Source organism: Emydura macquarii, unplaced genomic scaffold (genome assembly GCF_026122565.2).
Source record: "Emydura macquarii macquarii isolate MOO-44397 ecotype Brisbane River unplaced genomic scaffold, CSIRO-AGI_Emac_v2 contig_2437, whole genome shotgun sequence".
NCBI lineage: Eukaryota > Metazoa > Chordata > Testudines > Chelidae > Emydura > Emydura macquarii.
The window spans coordinates 1,960,205-1,982,416 of record NW_027132574.1 but is presented as its reverse complement, the minus strand read 5'-3'; the positions used below and the strand labels follow the sequence as shown (position 1 = coordinate 1,982,416).

Here is a 22,212-nt window from a genome sequence, read left to right as displayed (position 1 = left end):
AAGACACAGTCCCTACCCCAAAGAATTTATAATCTAAAGAGAGAAGACAAATGGTGGGAAAAACAGAGTATTATCCCAATTTAAAGGCTGGAGAACCTAAAGCAACATGAGATTAAGTGACTTGCCCAAGATCACATGAGAAGCCTGTGGCAAAGTCAGGAATAGACCCCATCATGCCACTGTCCCAGATCAATGATTTAACCCAACCATTCTTCTGTTTCTTTTCTTGCTATTCTTGAAATACTGTTCAGTGAACTTGTAACCACATGAACCTAAGACGAAAAATCCATGTCTTTCATAACAAAGAAAAATTGAAAACACTTGGCACAGAAGATGATAATGAGGTTGTCTAGTTACCAGCTCAAGGAAGCATGGTCTTGGACAAGATGTGATTCAGCAGGAACTATATCCACTTAATTTTCTGTTTCTAAACAAAAAGTTTATTTTCACAGTGAAAGAGAATATACACCAAGAACATTCAATTTGCTGAAAAATATACACCCAATAATGTGGAGAAAATATCTACAGAGAATGTGTCAGCTATTTATTACCACCCACACATAGTGTCTGAATCATTCTTCATTGTAGTTCTTTGAATTTCTCTGTAGCACAGATTGTCTTAACAAGGTGTTAGCTATGACATGCAAAATCTGCAGCCATTGCAGACAATCTACAGTAACCTGTCAAAATTGAAAAGAAGGATGAGAAATGTGGGCTGCTATTCAGATACTCAAATAGGAGGGTTCAACAAGATGGAACTTTACCTTTTACTTTTGTGAAAGACTCTTTGAGCTACACAGTACACAATCAGGAGTGAAAAAGGATGTGAGTCAGACAGCAGCGGTGGAAAGCATGAAATACTGAAATCTGTGGAGGAAGAAATACGTATCATGAGTGAAGCACAGTCATGTCACTAATACAGAGGTTGAGTCAAAGAATGGCAAGAGTAAAATGCAAAAAAAAAAAATATATATATATATATATATATATATATATAATAACTGAAGACTTGGATATAAGAATGTTGGCGCATCTGTCCACATCTGTCTTAGAGGATGCTAGGAAAGTGAGGATACTGTAGTATATTTATTTGTCTGAAGTAGGTGCCTTTACATTGCTTTCTATTAATTTTTCTACTTTTCAAATTACATGGATGTCATGATAACTAATTGTTACCATCAAATTGCTTTTCCTATAGAATAAATAAGTAGATGAACAATAAGGAGGAATAAAAGAGTATTTGTTGTAGTATTGCCTATTGCTACATATTCTCTGTCACCGTAAGTATATGCCCTTGTGCTGTATTATGCTAGGGTTACCATGCCAACTATGTGCTGGATGGAAAGCAAGACACCATGTTTTCTATGTGTAAAATGTATTAATCTGACATCTACATTTAATTTCTCACGGAACCTGTAGACCTTTGTCAGTTTTTCCCATGGTCTGTGATTGGCTCCTTTTCTGAACATATGATGTTAAAACGAAGAATGTATGCAGAATTGTGTATATTTGTCCTTTTTTACACCTGCACCATATTGGTTTCTGTAACTCTGCATAGCAAAAATCAGCGTCTGTCCTTGCTGAGACCTCGTCTCCATAATGGCTTGTACTTTCTTTAGTATTATTTATTATTTTTATTATCATAGCGCCTAAGATCCCCAGTCATGAACCAGGACCCTGCTGTGCCAGGTGCTGCATAAACACAGAACAAAAAGACGGTCTCTGCCTGAAAGAATTTACAATGGAAGTGTAAAACAAGACAACTCAGATGGATAGTGTTATCTAGGATTGGTGTCTTCAAAAGCCAATTATTATCCTCATGTCTGGTAGAACATGAAACATCATAACATTCCTCCCACTGAGGTTCAAAGACCTGGTGAAGTCTGGTTTAGGGTCCAAATCCTGAACTTCAGCTTTTTCCCGATTTGGCTTAAAACAAATCTCAGATTCTTTAGCTTATCTCATCTGAGAGGGTGATGAGGACTATCAGAAAGAGAATCTGCATAAATAACAGATCTGGTTAGGAAATTATTTTTTCCTGATAATAATGTTGATTATATATACATATATATATATAGAGAGAGAGAGAGAGAGAGAGAGAGAGAGAGAGAGAGGTTGTTAAACTTTTTCTTCAGAAGTTTTTTGGTTTTTCATCAAAAAAATGAAAACAGAACAATTGTAAGTTTTTGGACAGGTCAATTTTTGGATAAAAATAGATTTGTTTATTTTTTCATTCATTTATTTATTTTTGGTGAAAGTTTCTGTTTCACCAAAAATACATTTTACATACAAAAAAAAAACCAAAAGAAAATAGGTTTGATGGAAAAGTTTTGACAAGCTCTATTAAGTGCCTTTAGGAGGGAAATCTGAAACAGTAACCTTCATGGGAACAAAAGAGGAAGAGAGGGGTATGAGAATTCGCAGAATAGCACTCAGGTGAAACAAGTTCCTTTCAATGAGGACTCTCGCCCCTCCCCTGAACACTTCAGTACCACTACTCTGCAAGTAGACATGTAGCTCCATCATTCCCTCCTCTACTGGGCTCACTTCTCTCCATGATCAGTTAGCTCAGTGAAGATCCTGGTCATGTAGCCACTTGGGACATATGAGCCTTTTACAGCTGCATAACCAAGTCTTAAGATTCACCACTATCAAAGTAAAAATATTTCAACTGTACAAGATTACAAAAAAGTGTGAAGATTTAAATTTCAATGTCATAATTTGTGCTTGCAGAACTGAAACACACGCCATTTTTAAAAATATATATATAAAAAAAAAGAATGTATTCCCTGGGTACAAAGTTGCATATTCTGCCAAAGATAAGTATTTTATTATTAATTATTATTATTATTGATTGATTTATTCTTGTCAAATCCTTTCAGCCAAGTTCTAAACCCAGTAAAATAAAGATATGTAGTAGAAATAAGAGATTAGGATGGAAGTGCTTCCCAGCTGCTAACAGTGGCACAAATACTAGAGGTGGTATAAATCACTGTTCTGATAAAGTTAATTTCACTGTATGAAGGTCATAATAATAGGACAATATTATATAAGTGGTGTTTATTTTCCTCAAAATGCTCTGAAATACCAATATTACATTGTTGTATCTACAGAGACTGCTCTCCCTTATGAAAAAGAGACTGTTTGCTGTATTTGTTCTATCTGAAACTAGTAATGGACTGATGCACAAAAATACAATAGTGAAGAATTGTTTCCATATATCCCCCAAACCAAGTCATGCAGGACACTGAAACAGTTACCAGTCCTCATCATTAGTTACTGCCCTATTGATCTTTGTGTTGTCTGTATACTTTATCATTGATGTTTTTATACTTTGTTTCAGGTCACTAATTAAAAAGATAGCCAGTGGTCCAAGAACTCTGACCCCAGGAGCACCCCAGCAGAAATATACCCATTTGAGGATGATTCCCCATCAGCAATACCATTTTGAGATCAGTTAGTTCAGTAGTTTCTGGTCCATTTAAAGTGTGTGATATTGATTTTGTATGACACTAATTATATATAAATATATAAAAATGCTGGTACAAATTTATTTAAGATAAAAAGTACGAGAAAGATAGCAGGCTCAGTAATAAGGCCTATTCCCACTTCCATTTAAATCAATGGTAAAGCAGTAAATGACTCGGAGATGAAAGTAATGATGACTCTTAAAATGATTGAGACACTGAGCTCCTTTACTCAACAAGAAAATAAGGAAATAAAACTTGGACAAAAAATAGGACAAGAAATACACTGTAAAAATAGCTGTTGACAAAAAACAGGTAATGGTTTAAGTGAATAATTTCAGGACATGCAAATTCATCAATCTTGATGGTATAAATCCTAGTGTCAAGGAAATTATCTAATAAACTGACAATTAAAAAAAAAAAGCCTGGAAAAGTAGGAAGGAACCAAATGACCACAGTGAATAGAGCTCACTAAATCTAACTTCTGTTCATAATAAAATAATGGAACAAATATTCAAATGAGAAACAAAAGTCTAAGCTTTTATAAGATATGATTTTTAAAAGTATCTCCCAATGCACATGAAACACATTTTACTTACAGTGCTGCAGACTGGGAATGTGCTGCTTTATTCCTACACTATACAGAGTAGGGAAAAACACATACTCACTAAGCAGAAAGTCAGGGAGGGATGCTGTATAACTACAACTTATAATACTCTGAATACCCCTTAGTGACCACTTTACTACATCCCTCCTCTCTTAGTTCATGGCCAGGATGTAGTCTTTTAGCTAAGCAGGGGCTCTTCTCTCTCTCATAAGGTAGCACCTTTTCATGGTAGCAGGGGCCTACTGGTGCACCTGACATTGGTGACATCCTTTTACTACTTTTCCCAGGTTCTCATCCCTGTTTGGCTAGCACACATAGCTCTAAGCCACAGATTTCATGTGTGAAAAGCTGGGGAGTGCTTCATGTAAATCTGTTAGAAATGTATCTGTCTTTGTGAGGGAATAACAGCTTTTGTACCCCACAATATACATCCATCCTCTATGTTCAGTTCTGTACTCCTAGCCCTAAATGGGCAACATTCTTCCTTATACTGGCCCTTGGACAGCACTGCAGTAAATGCTGCTGCCCCTCAGACAGGATAAGATCCTCTCTAGTAATTTTCTTATCTGGGAAGTCTTTACTGGTTTCTGGGTGAGGTGTTTCATGAGTAACACAGTCTCTTCTGGAAGCTCTGTAGAACCACATCTGTTATGGCAATGGACTCAGGGCAATTCCATCGGCATACCGATGCCCTGCCTTACAGATAGAGACTCGTGTTTTTCACAAATACGAAATAAAATGAAAAACAATGCATACAACAAAATAAAACCAAAACCTCACCCCACAGTGATGGCTTCGACTGCTACAGTCCTGCAGGGGTGGGTCTGGCCTCCCACTCCAGGCATTGCAACTTGGTTTATAGGATGACAGTACCACTCAGCTTTGGCCAAGCTGGCCCTCCATTATGACTTGGAGGGGAGTTAAGCTTAATTTGAGAAAGTGGCGTTGAAACCTGAGTCCGGGGTGACAGCGCTTCTCAGATATGGCCCAGCCACTTGTCTGTCATCATGACACTGCAGGGTGAGTGCAGTGCGGGTTCACTTTTCAGTCCTCTGACCCTAAAGTTTTTGGACCTAACCCCCGCAGGACCTTCCATCCTCTAGGGAATGACTCAACAGCTCCCCCTCCCATATACACATGCATGCTTTGATAAGGTGCATAAAATGATATAGCAACAAATTTTCCAAAAAATAAAATGATAAATTATGAAATATAAGAATTTCACAGATCTCTGATTATAGACTATCCTATACTTACAAACAGCTAAGGTCACAGCCCAATGCTATTGTCAGGCTGCTACCATGAGTGGCACACCCTTGATTTCCGTGAGGAATCCCTCAGGTGATATGTTAGCATAGTAAAAGTTTTCCCATACGGGTACTGATGGCATTTTTTAAATTCCAAATATAACAGCTACACTGTGTTTCTCTAATTGAAAATAGCCCTGCTCAGCTTTAGTCGGTGACCTAAAGACATATCCAATTGGCTGTGCTCCAACATCCCTCATTTTATATGACAAAATTCCCCCTACCCATATGATGAAATGTCACATGACATGATAAATTCTTTGCCTCAGTTAAAATGAACAAGGAACTCTGAGGATTTGTGTAGCTTTTTTAGACTCCTGGAAAACTCTCATCTCCTTTCCCAATAGCAGGCGGTCTCTTTCCCCAGGAGCTTATGCAAGGGCTCTGAAAGGGCTGAAACATTTAGGAGAAACCTGTGATAATTATTTACATACCTAACTATGCTAATAGCTCAGTTATGTTTTGAGGGCTTGAGACCTGTTCAGTTGCCATGACGTTGTCTGCTACAGGGTAAAGGCTTCTTTTCTATCCTTTAGCCCAGATTCACCACTTCTGGTCTCATTAAAAAAAATAAAAGCATTTAATTTGTTTGAAGCAAAGCCCTGCTGCCTCCAATTTTTGAAGTACTTTCTCTAAGGTTGACAGACTTTTGGAGACTCTTATGCCTGTGATGAGGACATCATCAGTCCTCATTACAATACATGAGATACTGTTCAATTAATTTTCAATGGCCTTTTGGAAAATTCCATGTTCTGCTGATACACTATATTGAATTGCACATACTGGTATAAGCTCATGAGAGTATTTATAGTGTTGAATTTCTTACAGTCTTCCAGCTTCATCTGCTGATGCATCTAGAACATGGCCAGCTTACTAAATGTTTTACCCCCACTTAATACTGCAATCAAGTCTTCCAATTTTGACATGGAATAATTTTCTAACTTCATAATTCCCAGAGATGTGGATCCTCTTGTCTGGTTTAACAATGGACACTGTAGATGTGGTTGATTTAGAAAACTGCACTGATGAAATCATGCTCTCCTTTACCAGCCTATCTAGCTCAATCTCAATCTTTTCTCTGAGGAAAAAAGGTCTTGCTTAAAATATTTTGAGTTGACCCCATCCTAGAAAGAAATCCTGGCCATCACATCTGTTAAGATCCCTAACCCTTCCTTAAAAATGGCTGCATGAAGATCCAAGACTTCTTAGAGTGCTTTGCAAGTCTGATTTATAAATTTCCTCCCAATTCAGTTTTAGTTCTTAAAACCAGTTTCTGCCTAACAGATGTTGCCTTTGTCCCCAGATCACTAGGACTGGTTGTGTTTAATTTTGGCTATTATATTTTACAGGGCAAGCACAGAACCTATCACCTCAACAGTTTCTCCAGGGTAGATGAACAGGATCATTCATAAATTCATTAGTGGTCTCAGTCCTGCTTTGTACTGATTCATTGATCATAGTGGCTGAAGCCCCTCCATCTATTTACGTTGTTTAACTCTACCCATTATTTCTTCCTACTTTCTTCTTTTTTTGAGAGTACATAGCGTGTACCTCCTCCTCTGTGTCTTTCTTCCCCCATAAGGTAAAGAGCATTCTTCTTTTTTCCTTCTTCTCTTGTCTTTTGGGCTTTACCTTCATGGGTTTGAGGTGCTGTTTGATAGTCATCTTTGCATTTTTTGGATGTGTCCAATATTAAGGCATTAAGGACACTGTGCCATTTTTAACTTACAAGCTGGCACAAAAGAAGCTCCTCTACAGCTGAAACACCCTTCAGGAGACTGAGTATCTTTCAGCTTCCTTTGCATTTTGGTTATTCTATTCAGTTTGATTAGCCCTACATTATCCTTTGCTCCAGGTTAAGTTCCCCTTTGCTAGCAATTATCTTTGAATTCCTGTATTATTAATACCACACAGATCCATAGAGTCCAAGGCCAGTATGACCTCCTATTAGATACTGTACCTCCCAAGAAGCATACTGTAACTGCCTTATTCATAATTTCTGTACGGTTCTAATAATGCATATTAAGCATGCTATGTAAGATATCTAATGAAAGGTCATAATCTGCTAATACCCACTGTGTTGTCAAAATATGTATATCGCTAGTATGCATCAAGTTATAAGATTTTGCTGTTATTACAATATATTATAAGCTTGCTAGTAACAGCAGAGGAGGCACCCCCACCCAGGAGAGGCTTAGCAGCCATCAGTCATCACAAGAGTTGTAAACAAAGGATTTACAATACAATGACAGTTGCACAAGACTATACAATAGAGATTGCCTCACTCACATGGGAGGGACTGAGCAACATTGTGACTCAGCAGGGCTCACCTGGACATGCCTGGACTAATGTCTACTGGCCACATGGTCAAAAGATATAAAAGAAACGACCAGGCATGCAGCCTCTGTTCCTTCTCCTCCCCCACATATGCTGAAAACAACAGGAACACTGGAAGACTAAGAGACTGGACCCAGGCTTGAGAGAAGCCTGTATATGGAGAACTGGAACATCCAAGTGGAGTGAGAAAACTGCTTACTCAAGATATTGCCTAGTGTTAAAGGTTAAGATTTAGATTGTGTGTTTATCTTTATTTTCTTTGGTACCTCTCTATGATTTCTTATACCTATCCCTTATACTCACTTAAAGTCCACTTTTCTGTGCTTAATAAACTTGTCTTATATTCTTAACTAAAACAGTGTGTTTCTGTGAAGTGTTTGGAAAAATCCCCATGCAGTTAACAAAAGTTGTATATCTCCTCCACGCTGATGCCATATACAGAGGTAAAAAAATCTCTTCTCTTTCCTTAATCAAAATTCTCCTGTTTATACATGCAAGGATTGCATTAGCCCTTTTGATCACAGTGTCACACTGAGAATGCAAGTTCAGCTGATTATCCACCGTGACCCCCAAATCTTTTTTCAGAGTCACTGCTTTCCAGGATAAAGTTTGGTCCTGTAAATATGGCCTGCATTCTTTGTTCCTAGATGTATGCATTTATATTGAGCCATATTAAAACTCTTACAGTTAGCTTTTACCCAGTTTACTAAGTGATCTGGATTGCTCTGTATTAGCAAAGAGTATTAGCTCTTTGCTATTTACTACTCCCTCAATTTCTGTCACTTTATCAGTGATGATTTTATGTTTTCTTCCAGGTCATTGATAAAAATGTGAAATAGCATAGGGCCAGAGAAGGATCCCTGCAGGACCTTACTAGAAACACTTCTGATCAATCATGATTCCCATTTACAATTATATTTTGAGACCTATCAGCCAGCCAGCTTTTAATCCATTTAATGTATGCCATGTTAATTTTATATTGTTCTAGATTTTTAATCAAAATGTCATGCAGTACCAAGTCAAATGTCTGACAGAAGTCTAATTGTACTACATCAACACTATTACCTTTACCACAGACAAATCTGTCCCTCAGCATATGCTGTAGGACATTTCTGAATGAGCAATAATTTATTAATCTTTTTAACTCTGCCACATACACAGGTATACTTTCACCTGGCCTACTCATTCTAGTTTGAAACTTGAAATGTTCTACAATAATGTTCGGCTTTGTTTTGTAGTGCTCTCTTAAAATATTTTGCAGGTCTTCTAAATTTTTATCTTCTGTTTTCTGAGGTTATAATGAACTCCTTAAAAAGGGAATATATTTTAATGCCACAAGCACTGAGGAAAAAATGCAAATGAGATTATAGATAAGGACAAACAGAAAGCAAGAAAATAGTGGGCCAATCTTTTAATATATTGCTGCCAATCCTTATTTTCTTCATTAAATGCTTCCATTTTCCCATAAATTGCCATTTTTATGTTTTTCCTCATCAACAGTTTTATAAAGAGACTGCTGAGGTCAAAAGAAAAACATTTTACTTACAGTAACATGCCGTTTTATTCAGCTATATACAAATAGAATGGAGGAAGGAAGGGTGAAGCATAGCTACAACCCATAAAACTCTGAATAGCCCAGTAAAACCCCTGATGATCATTTTACTACATAATGAAACCATAAGCAATAAGTAGAAAGAATTTCTGTACAAACTTGACTTCTGTTTTTGAGAGAAATACAAAATTAGTGGATAAAAATTGATCTAGCGTATTGGGATTTGAGACAGTGTCTCATAAAATCTTGAGCAATGATTTGTGTGAGCTACTCACAGAACAGAGTAAGAAGTCCTATTGCTCATCTGTTTGAGCTACTCTCATCACCATTACTTCTGGAGGGGGGAGAACTAGCATTGAAAAGCTGCTATTCCCTTTCCTGTGCAGCTGCACAGAGAGTGGATGGGCAGGGATAGCAAGTAGGAGGAATCTTGGCTCCACCCACTGCAGCAGCTGAGCCAACCAGGAAGGAAGAGTAAATTAAGACAGGAAAAGGGCTTGCCCAAATTACCAGAGCCAGGGGTAACAATTAGGTTCTTGCTGTGCAGGTAAGCACCTTACTCAGGCTGGATTGCAAGGTGCCAATCCCAGTCCTATGTTAGTTAGAAATAAATTGGACACATGGCTTGAAACCTGTCTAAAGGATGATAAACATAGGTTAATGATAAAGGGAAAGGCAGTAAATTCCACAGGAAGGTGCATATTGCAATTACATAGGTATCATTGTTAAAACCGATCTTATTTAATATTTTTTTAATGATCTGGAAGAGGTAGCATATTAATGAAATTTGTAAATGATACTATATAGAGGGATTTTGTAATCACCAGTTAGGACAGATCTGTATTTCAAAGGACAATAGAGAAGCTAGGACTTAACAGGTTTTCAAGGTAGAAGGGAAACTGCATCATGTTTGCATCATTGCAATCTTTACAGTATTCCCATTCCAGGCCTCTGTAAAAACAGGAAGTGACTCAGGCCTAGTGTATCATTAATTTATGTGAGTGATTTCCCCTCTGTTATGGTCCTTTCACACTGCTAACCCAGAACTGGCCAGGGGAGAATTCCCTCTCATGCAGACTGTGCACAAGGCAGTTTTCATTGCCCTACATGCACCCCATTCTCACTTCAGGATGTGGCAGAGGGAATATACTGGGAGAGATCTGGATATGGGACAAGCAAGCCAAAGATGTGAGTGGCCAGACCACAATGAATAGTGGTGCACTGATTCTGGATCACACTGCAATCCCTAGGGCTGCCTAAATTATACTGAGGGGTCTCACCTATAGAAACCTGCATGGAACTTGTAAGGAGGAGTTTGGGTTGCTGGACGGAAGATTTTGGAGGAGGCACCAGGAAGTCAGTGTGTTTGTGGATGCATGAATGCTAACTGCAGTGGCAGCATCTCTGTAAATTGTGCTCTTAATAAAGAGCCACTTTAGTTTTTAGAAACATGGAGTCCTCTTATGTTTTTAGTCAGCATGTGGTACATGAAATATAGTGTCAATGGTCAGTCTAGTGAGATCCACAGAAAAGAAGAGAATTTAATTAACTGGCAAACAAAGCAGCACCTAGAATCAGAATAAACAACAGCTGGAAAGCTAACAAAAATGTTTGATGAGTACTGTGATCCCAGAGAGAATGAGATTGTAAAGAGATACGTTTTTTTTTACCTGAAACTAAGAAGCAGAACACTGAAGAGATATTTATTTCACATAGCTGAGAATGCTTGCATTCACATGTAACAGTAGAGATATTAAAGATTCCCTAGTTAAAGACAGTGTAACCCTTCTGCCAGACAGAGTCAGCAGCAGCAAGGGCAGGGATCTATATCTAGGGGTACCTGTCAATGATACCACATCAAACTGGCTTGAGACCCCACCCAATCACCTGGGAAATCCCACACTATCCCCTGGGCACCCCAAAAGACAATATTTCCCCTCTCGCAAGCACAGAGTGTGAGTGTAGAAAGCAAACCTTTTAATAACAGAAATAGTAACACAGCACTGGTTTGGGAAACAGTGCAAACAGAATTCATTAACTCAATGAACCAAATCCACCCCAGAGTACAGGAAATGTCCTTCTCCTCTCCCTTCTTGCTTTCCCCTGTACTGACTGTCGTAGTTGCAATGTCCACTTTTTGGTTGGGACTCAGCCAGTCCCCCTCTGCAGGCTCCTGCCAGATGCAGGCTTGACCAGGCCTCCTCCACTGCTGCCTACTGCCATCTCCGGGCCTCGCTGAGTCCCTGCTGCTGACTCTGACTCTCTGCTGGCACCAACCACTCCTGGCTTCCGCCATCTGCTGCCCCCCCGCTGTCTTGAGACGCTAACCAATTCTGGCATCTGCAGGCACTGACCGCTCCTGGCTCCCGCTGTCTGCTGGCACCAACCATCTGCTGGCATTGACCGCTGTTGCTCCTGCCATCTACTGGCGCTGACCAATCCCACCATCTGCAGGTGCCACCCACTGCTGGTTGTCAGTCATGATTTCCCAAGTGATTGAAATTTAGTGAATTTCAGCTCATGGGAAAACCTTCTGATGACACAGGAACAATGTCCTTTTAACAAACAAAAGACTCCAAGAGGAATCATTAATTCTACCTTTTAACAGTGGGAGATGATCATCAATCCATGCCTAAGAGTAGCCCTTTGCCAGGGCTAGTGCTATCTCATCAGGAGACGTCTCACCCCTCACTCTGCCCTTGTACTGCTGAAACATCCATTCGCCACCCTTTTTGGGCTCTGTTTAGGTGAGAGTGAATTTTTTATCAGAACAAGCTAAACACAGATCTGATGCCATTTGTTCATACAATTGAAGGACAACATTTCATTACCCCTGCAGTTAACACAAAAGTGACTTGTAACACAGTACCAGGCACATTGACCATTTCCCATCATGCTCAACACCTAGTGTGCTTATGCAATATGCTGAGTACTTAATTGTACTCATACAAATACAAAGTCCATGCAGATAACATGCCCCCCTTTCAGCTGCTGAGCAGGGAGAGTGCCACTCAGAACTTGCTTACACAGAATCATTTGTGGAACACGTGAATCCACATTACAGGAGCGATTGTTGAGAGAAACAAATCTAACCCTAGAGAAATACTTTCAAATAACAAGGGCAGCTGAACTGTCCAGGGAAAAGATCAAAACATTAACAATCACTCTTGCAGAAAAAATATACAGGCTGAAACTAAAGGAACAGAGACATATGGCCCGAGAATGCAAGCATCATGGTCTACTGTAAGTACTGTGCAAGGCAATGCAACAGGAAGAAAGAAAAATGTTCAGACTATGGGCAACAGTACAGGATATGTGGGAGACAGAACCACTTTATGTCCAAATGCTGCAGGAAGATAAAAAGAAGCAGTGCATGCAGTGATTGAGGCTGTAGAGACTTCCAGTGTAGAGGAGGATATCTGCAGTGTGATGTTAGGAGTTCCAGAGACTCTCAGTATAAATGGACTGCAGAAGAAGGCTCCCATATTTGCAACTATGGAGGCAGCCATTCAACTCCCATATTTGCAACTATGGTGTTAGATCAATGAGCAATTAGATTCTAGCTGGACTGAGGAGTCTGCTGCAGTATAATCCCAGCAATGCTGATAAGCAGTGATGTTAGGCTAGATAAATGTGTGCAGGTGTGGGTGATGTACAGTAAAACCATTCTGAAGCCAGTGAGCAAATGCAGGCCATCAATAAGAAACACATTAAAGAAGAGACTTTATCCCTTGGCATTTAGAGTAGTTGAAACACAGAAGTACCATCCACTGCCTGTTAGCAGGGCAGTGCAGGTCATGAATTTAATTGTAGACAACACCAGTATATCTGCAATGTCAGAAAGGATGGAGAACAGTCACTGTGGGCCCAGTCAAGCATTCATATAGAAGATAAGGACATATTTGAAGGAGATGTAAACCCAAAGAACAAGAGATGAAGTTAGAAACAGAACCCTATGTACAGGGTGACACTAGAAAAATGCAGAGTTCCATTAGCTCTGGTGAATTCATTGCAGAAGGTACCGGTAAGCCTGCAAAGAAGAGGTATCATTACACCCATTGAAGCTAGCACAGACTGGATTAGTGGCCTACTAGTGGTGGGAAAAAAAACCTTAAGGTAAACTGAAGGTCCGCAGTGATTCAAAACTACTCAACAGAGCATTGAAAAGAAATCATTACCCATAATCAATGATTGAGGAAATAATACCTGATTTACTCAGGGAAAAAGAGTTCCCTGTTTGTTATGTTAAATTGAGCATATTCACATATTAGGTGAACCATCCAGCCAGCTGACAGTCTTTGCTACACCTTTTGGCAGGTTCCGCTGCAGATGAATGCCTAAGGGCATCAACCCAGTCCCAGAGGTGTTCCAGTGTAAATTGAACACAGCACATCATAATGCAGATGTGAATGGGGAATGGTCAGACATCCCAGAACAAGCATTTTAAATAATAAAGAAAATCATAAACAAGGCACCAGTCCTAAAGAACTAAAACCCTGTGGAGCAGATAGAACTACAGCCTCAGGAGGCCTACAAGCTGCACAATAGCAAAGCCCAGCAACCCATAGTGTTTGCTAGTAGAGCCTTGACAGACACAAAAGGAGCTGTGCTCAGATAAGCATCCTGGCTGTGCTCTTTGGAATGTAATGATTCCATCAGTTCACCTTTAGGCATCATGAAGAAGCCACTGCTGAGCAGGGCCTTACAGAGGTTTTTGGGGGTCTGGGGCACAGTCTGAAACTGAGGTCCCCCACTGTTCCAAAAAATTACCATGGAGATGAAAGAGTTTAAGAAGAGAGGACAGATGGAGTTCTGAGAGGGCCCAGGCCTATGGAGTCACTGACAACTACCTGGTGATGATGATCTCTGCTCTGTGTGCAGCCGGAAGGTTGTTCCTACATACCTCACTTGACTGCAAAGAGGGGTGCCACAGGAGATTACCATCTACTGCGAGGTAAGGGATGAGCTGTGGATCCAAGATAAGATTTTGTTTAAAGGAGACTGGGCAATAATTCCAGCAGGTTTAAGAACTGACATCATGACCTAGATGCACGTTTCACACCTGGGGATAAAGGCATGCTTAAGACAAGCCAGGCATCTACTGGCTAGTCAGGAATGATCATCTGAGAGTGTACATGAAACAGAGAGAGAGATATGCTAAGACTATAGCGATTGACAATAGGAGACTCTACAAGCTCATGAAATGCCATTCTGACCCTGTGAAAAGGTCAGAACAGACCTGTTCACTTTTAATGACAGAAACTACATGATCACATTGGATGACTGCTCCAATTTCTGGGAGTCGGACTATCTAGAGGACACGGGCAAGAATTGTGATCTGGAAACTGGAGACACGTTTTGCAAGATATGGGATACCTGAAGCACTAAAATCAGACAATGAGCCACCATACATTGCAGTAGAATTCAAACGATTCAGCACCAAATGGGAATCTGAGCACAAGATATCTTCCCTGGATAACCAGAAAGCAACAGAGAGACAAAGTTGTCTGTAAAGACAGCCAAGACATTGATGGCAGAGGCAGAACTGACAGGAAGGATATCCTACCTGTCAATGTTAAGCCATCACAATACCTCCCAGGGACTAGATAGTAGCCTAGCACAACGACTGCATAGGCCTGAGAGCCAAGACTCTATTTCCCACAAGGAAGCCCAGTGGAGGATTGACAGACAGAACACAGAAACATTTAAGACAGTGACAAACTAGATGGGCAACACCCCACAACAGTGCCATTCTTAGCCGTGCAGCAAGGAGTTCATCCTGATCAAGAATAAAGTAACTCTCCTATGAGCCCCAAGTGGTGGAAGTGAGAAGCTTGGTCACCCAACTCATAAATCTTAGTGCAGAATATTGAAGATGGGCTTCTTTCACTACCACGTTTTACCTGAGTACTGGAGGATTTCCTTGGCTGGTTGATGGAGTGCTCTGGCAAGGGACTTTCCAGTAAAATTTCAATGTAACATTAAGAACATGATGGACCCTATTAACTTCCTAAACTTTCCTTTTAGGACAAACCATAGATTTACAGCAAAATCAACTGCCAAATTAACATTTTTCTTTCTCTAATTGTACTTCCAATTTTCTTTTTAGATAGTGCAGGTCAGATAGAAATTAACTATGTCCTCTAATTTTAATGTCAAGCAGTAATTCAATTAACTAAAGCAAACACAGAATATGAGGAGTTCCCTTCTGAATGCTTATAATCTGTGGAATTAGTTTCTACCCTCTACCCAGTTCAACTGATTGCACTGCTATCCTGTAAACCTCTTCTATAGCTAAATGATGTAAATTTCCCCTGTGTTAGGTTTTAACTGGGCTTCCTGGGCTCTCAACTACCCAATGGCTGTGTTATGTGCAAGCAGCTGCACCTCTGTAAAGTGGCCATTAAACCTTACTCCTAGTGTACTGCACCTATTCCATACCATTCAGGTCATTTCCCCCTTAACTGTATCTTCCCTAATCTATTTTGTCTTAAATTCCCACTGTTGCAATCACTATATTAACTCTACAGAGTTATAATCACTATGGAATTTCCAATATAGACGCACCATTTGTGGTCATTAGTATTTTAGCCATCTCTGAGACCAGGGTAGATGGTGTAGAGACTAAAACACCATCATCCTGTTGCCACTACCTCTTCCACTATTGCTATCTCTAGGGAAATGCACTGATGGTGGAAATAGTGTATTTTAAGAAAAAATGTCTTGTTTATGTACAGTCCTGTGAAAAGTAAGTGTGGCTGCTGCTGAGCTGACTGGCAATGGGAGTGAAGCTGTAAGATTCAAAAGGGGCATGGCTAGCAAATGCCTACACTACAAATATTCTAAACTATGTGTATGGGTAAGGTAGGTGTAAGTGACGGTTATAAACTGGAGCAGCCATGAGACTGCTCTAACCACAAATGCAAAGCTGCCATAAAACACTGCCCTCTCAGAAACAGCATCTAACAATATCATGCTCTCTGACAGCCCTTCTGCCAATGTCCCGTGGCTGAGACATGGCCCTTTATATGCTCCCTTTTCTTTTTATACCAAAGTGTGAAGAGCATGTTGACTGGCATAGAGACCATGCGTAAAATGGAGGATGTCCCCTCTTATCCCTTAGAACACATGTTCTTGGATGCAGCAAGTGAACTTTGCTGAGAAGCAGTACAATATAAGTGGCAAGGTGGAGGGGTGGAAAAAGAGCAGAAAATCCACTGAAGTGTGGGACCTTCAATATCCGGCCAGCATTGTCAGGAGTGGGCAAGAGTTATTTTGCAGGATAATATCTAAATAGTGTACAAAAGCAATGTGGGGGAACTTTACAATGATAGTGATATGGGAGTGAGAGCTTTTCAAAGAGGTCTTTTTTCCTCTATGGTTTTAAACAGCAGTATATTTGCTCATGAAATGCATATATCTATTTTTACTTAGAGCCAACTGATGTCTTTACTGCCCTTATAGAAATCTCCAAATTTCCTCGGTAGAAGTGAGAGGATTACAATATCCCCATGAGCTGCTATTGCTGCAGACACAAGAGAATGGGAGTGGCTGTAGTGCATGGCCTACAAATTTGGCTTCTCCAATTAGCCAAAAGAGCTCATTTTGAGCACAAAACCTATTGCAGAGGCAGAGTGCTGTAATTTAGTCAGTCAATAATAGAATTTCCTGCAGAAATGCTGCTGCAGCACTCACTGTACATGTGCCACCCAGAATCAAGTACTCTGAGCTTCCTCTGAGGAGTACAAAATAGGGTGTCAGAATAGGCAGTTAGTTTACATGTAATAAAAGGCAATGAGAAATTCTTAATTAGCCAGTCTAATACAGCAAGGGAAAGGAAATTACATTTCCACTTCAGAATAGTGAATTTCGCATCCACAGCGATAGAGGAGTCTGTAGGCCAGCAGCTGGGAAGGCTAATTTCAGCTAGTTCAGCTCCTTAGATAGAGACATGGGGACCGAATACATTCCTCAGATTGTCCCAAAGTAATTTAGTGTTTATTTATGCAAACTGAGATGAATGACTAACTGAAGTTGCAGTGCTCTTAGTTCACTTTGGCCTGTATTCTTTTGTAGTTCATTACCAAAGAAGCACAACAGCACTGAAAACATATTGATCACAAGTAATTTGAAGACTGAATCCACCAATTGTTTGAATAGAATTTTTTTTCATGGTTTGGCTAATAGATAGCTCTGACTATATCTACATTTTAGTACATAATTTAAACAATGTATGTGAGTACATGGAACTAATTAGGTATCAATGATGAGGAAGCACTTCTTCTTGGCCACGGATAATTGTATTTCCATTATCCCCTCAGATTTATTATTGTTTCTTCTTTCTTATCTTCTGCAAGTCCAGGTGAGCTGATTAGCTCAGACATTTTAATTTCTTCCTCTTTTAATGTACTACCCATTCAACATCTTGTACCCTTTAGCCATTAAGGTCTTTTGACACTTTCAGGACTCAATCATAGCAAGTCCTATTATTGGTACTGACATGACATAGTTGCATAGTCTACAACGTGCACTTAAATATTAGAGGAATACAGTGTGTGTGTGTGTAGGGGGGTGTTTGTTCTATACAATCTAGCTTACATTTCCAAGAAGAGCATTTTAAACAATGCAATCATAGCATTGTGAATAATCGCACACATTGAAAATGAATCATTTCAACAAACATGCTCAATACAGCTGAAAATAATTACATTTCCACAAACATCATATTTTGCACAACCACTATTGTACACAATCTCTGATAAGAATTTAACAAAATCCAGGGATCTAGGGTCAGGATTTTTTGCCTGCAATTGCACATTGATCAATATTCCCTGACTCATCAATGTACATGTCCTCTGCAGTTTGCACAAGGTAAACAACTTTTATCAGCTGTTTTGTCCTCTTTATTCAAACAAACAATAGCCTTTGCCACCAAGAGAAATATATGCAGTAGGAGGAAGCTAGTTTTTAATAATCTTGGGACCAAATTGTTATTAAAATGTGAATATTATTTCTCTAATCCTCCTTAATTTCCCACAGATATTAATTCTAGAGTATCTAATTAATATGTCTGAAATACTTGCCCTTCTTACAACTAATCCTTTATCTGAATACTCTATTAACTTGGTAAAAATGCTTTCATTCTTCCCTCATGTTTCTTTCAATACATATTATTATTTATATGGTTGCAGAAAAGTTCATGGAATTTTAAAGACAAATAAATAAAGAGTATCCTTGCCAAATGAGTATAAGTACATATTCTGAAAAAGTGATATTGCTGAGACTTATATTTGCAGATACAGCAGCATTTTCATGACCTAAATTTTCAGAAATGATTCCTTCCTCAGTTTGTCATTTCTCAACTAGGGGCATTTTTAAGTGGCCTGATTTTCATAAAGAACTGATCCCACGTTATGAAAATTGAGTCTAGTTGGAAACCCAAAATCACTAGTCACTTTTGAGAATTTAATGTGCAAGGGCTTTGAGATATCTCCTGCATATGTTTCTCTTCAGGAATAAACTTCAGCTGTTCTTAGTACTAAGGTATTTCTACTGTAACTCTGTTTCTTAGGCGTGATTTCTTTGATATTGCTTCATGGAGTTCACTTATCTGATAGCATTTCTGTGTGCATATGTGTTTGATTTTACAACCCTTTAATGCAAATGTTTTTTTTTTTTTAAATATAAACACAGGGCCAAATTTTTCTGCTGACATGAATGGATGCTGTTCCATTGAAGTCAATGAAGCTGCATCCATTTATATCAGCACAGCATTTGACTCATTTTCTAAATATGCACACAAGCAAATATACCTCTCAACAGAATATGGAAAGCACAGCATTACATTTTCCTAATAATTTATAATTCCTTAAATGTTGAAAAATTAATTGCTAACTTTTTGAGTTCTCTGAGCCCCTAACTCTGTCGAAAACACACTGTTTTCATAAATAGCTAAGTCCCCAGACTGCAAACACTCCAGCGATGTCTTTTAGGCCTTAAAGTAAGTTCAGCCAAACCAATGTTAGCAACATTGGGATTTTTTTTAATGTTCCTAGTGTAGATAAGGCCAGGATTTCTGTGAAATTGCCTCTGGTCTAAGTAAGCTAATTCTGCAGGTCTGTGTTTAGAAATAAAACTCCTAGTTTGAGGGCTTGTTTGGTATTACTTATTTTCTACTGTCCCCAAAGGCTGCCTCTAACTGAATCACTCATGTGAAAAACAAAATATAATATGCTTTTAGCTTCCTCTGCCTCCTGAAATGAAGAAGTGTAAAAAGGCAAGTAGCAAGATGGCTGTCACAGTCATAGGAAAGATCTATACTAGCAGGGAGAAGGATTGGATGGACCAATTAGCTTTTGGCAACTTTAACTTTTATGCTGGCTTTCTTTCTTCTTTTGCCCATATCATGCTACACTATTGGTGTTTCACAGCAGGGATAGAATATAGGTAAATTGCCCTCAGACAACCAAAAGCCTTCATGAATCCCAAGTACCTAGAGTTTGAGTAAATCCCTGAGGCTGCGGTAGCCTCCCCCAATCTGTGATGGGCGTGTCTAGTGGATTTTTTCACCCCTGTCCTGCACTCTATGCTTCACTGTGCATAACGTAAGGGGACTTCCCAAGAGCTGATAAATATGTTATATATGAATGTGTCCTTCACAATCTGTTCAGGAGGGAAATACCTCTTGGATGGAATTTTACCAGGGTGGCTCTTATGCAGAGTGTATCAGGGCAATTTACCTAGATTCTATCCCTACTGTGTAAACTCCAAGAATGTAGAATGTATATGGGCTGGAGGGCTGGGGCTAGCCAACCCTGATTACAGATTAAGCCACACCTGAAGGAGATCAGGGTGATTGCCCTATAAATAGCAGCAGGTGCCTGCAATTGGGGGTGAGTGCTTGGCTTGTGCGCTGGTATGTTTAGAGCGAATAAGCTCTAACACAGAGTCAGGACTGAGGCTGTGCTAGGTACAGCTGGGTAGTGGCCTGCCAAAGCAGAATAGGCCTGGGAGGAAGAAGAAAAACCCTTTATTTTGTGTGGATGTTCAGGTGAACTTGAATACTTTATTTTGAACTTTGCTTAATTTAAGAAAGCAGGGATAGGAAGGGACAAAAGTGTTTTTTTTTTGAGTTTATTGAACAGTTCAAGTGGAGAATCTGAGAAATGGCCTAGGGTTACACCACAGGGAACCTGAGTGGGTGCATGAGCAGTGACTTACCCAAATCAGATTTCACAAATCCTGTTTGAACAACAATTCTATAGAACTGTGTTTTGCTGCACCTGAGGATTTCTGAGTTGTTAGGGACAGAAGTTAGCACTCAGAAACAAATTATTTCATAGTAGGATGTAATGCCTGTTATGTTTTCTAAAGGACTAATAGTATTTTTCTACAGCTTCATTGGCATTTCTCATAGATCCACAGGGATATTTAAAAGTGATCAACTGAGAAGTCTAATGGGGTCAATTGTTCAAATAAATTGTTTTGTTACAGGGAGGGGGACATTTGTTTCTAAATAACAAGTGTTTAAGGAACAACAACAAAATTTGTTTTTTTAAAGCCAACCAGATTTTTGGACTTTAGATAGTTTACAAGAGACTGAAGGTTTTGCAGATGTGTGTGTTTAACAATGTCCTCGTAAGTATGGATTGCTCCATCCAAGAGTGCTAAATCCACTACTATTTTTGGATTTATTCCAATCTTTCCCAGCTTCTGCTCAGCTCAGCTTTAGTCAAAATGAGGTTAATGTCTCAGTGGACTAAAAGAAAGCTATTCATTCATATAAGGAATGCTGAGCTAATAACAATGCACCCTGTAGCAAAATACAATTAGATTGTAATTGATAAATGGGGGGGTATATGAGTTATTTAGCAGTTAATGAGACTTAAGATGCTAGAGCAAATAAAAACAAGCAAGTCAAATGTAAAAGGTAAGAATAAGCTCATTTTAAAAGGATAGAGACACTAATTACAATGACAGGTCAATAGCTACAGTGTATTTCCTACCTTTCAAAGGGCCAAATCCTGAACTCCTTACTCAGGCAAACTTCCAATATAAACCTTTCTTGACAGAGCAGAAGTCAGCACAATGTGGAGGAAATAACACACACGTCCATATCTTAAGCTCTTTGCTCAGTTTTGATGCCCTGGTTAAGCAAGGTACTTAAATCCATTGGGATGACGCATGTGCTTAAAATTAGGAAAGTACATATGTACCTTGTTACCTCAGGACCTTCCTGCATCCTCTAGACTTCAGTAAAAACCTCAATAAGGACCTCAGACACTACAGTGGCAAAGTCTACTTGAGTAAAGGGTGATTTAAAATTAAGGGCCACAAGTTTTCAGACACTGAGTTTGTTCCTTTTTTGAGCACATCTTAGTGACTTGGGACCCTGAAAACATTACCATAATGAGCAAGAACATGTGCTTGTAAATTGCCCTATATTAGGAGAGCAGAAACACAAACACAAAGTATGAAAGTGAACATATTCCAGTGACCCAACAGTAGAGGAGGTGATTAAAGATGGACACTCATTGTATTGTTGTTCAAGATGATTCACTAACATCTTGAGACTGTGTTTGTAGTTACCTCCCTACCCTTTGATCTTATGTGTATTTAAGATACTAGGAGTTAGAAATAGGAAAGTCCTAACAAATCATTGACTCCATTGTAAGATATTTCCTAAAGGCTGTATATGGATTTGAAAATTATTACAAAAGATATGGTCCTACATTTTCAAAAGTAACTAGTGATTTTAGGTTCCTCCATTTTTGGTAGCCAAATTAAAACACATTGAAAGATCCTGATTTTTTAGAGAGTATGTATTTAGTACTTTCTGAATATCGGGTTCCTTTCAAGTATCTCAGTTATCCATCAAAGACTGGGGGGTATACAAAATCACTTAATCATTTGGATATCTTGTTTATGGCTCATGCTTGTAAA

General features: G+C 39.2%; 2 long non-coding RNA genes across 3 annotated transcripts in view; one reads left to right on the top strand and one right to left on the bottom strand.

The window, feature by feature from the left end:
• Positions 1–426: 426 nt before the first annotated feature.
• LOC137162617 (uncharacterized) lies at positions 427–21,398 on the bottom strand. 2 transcript variants are annotated; one of them, XR_010922427.1, is made up of 3 exons: positions 21,276–21,398; positions 765–867; positions 427–680 (listed from the first exon to the last, which is right to left on the bottom strand). It is a non-coding gene; the product is annotated as an uncharacterized lncRNA (long non-coding RNA). The 2 variants fall into 2 exon arrangements; XR_010922428.1 differs by lacking the exon at positions 21,276–21,398 and adding an exon at positions 11,869–12,003.
• The window catches only part of LOC137162618 (uncharacterized), a 39,387-nt gene continuing 37,392 nt past the window's right edge, over positions 20,218–22,212 (top strand). Inside the window, exon 1 of the long non-coding RNA XR_010922429.1 lies at positions 20,218–20,320. This is a non-coding gene — a long non-coding RNA (uncharacterized lncRNA). The remainder of the gene's footprint in view (positions 20,321–22,212) is intronic.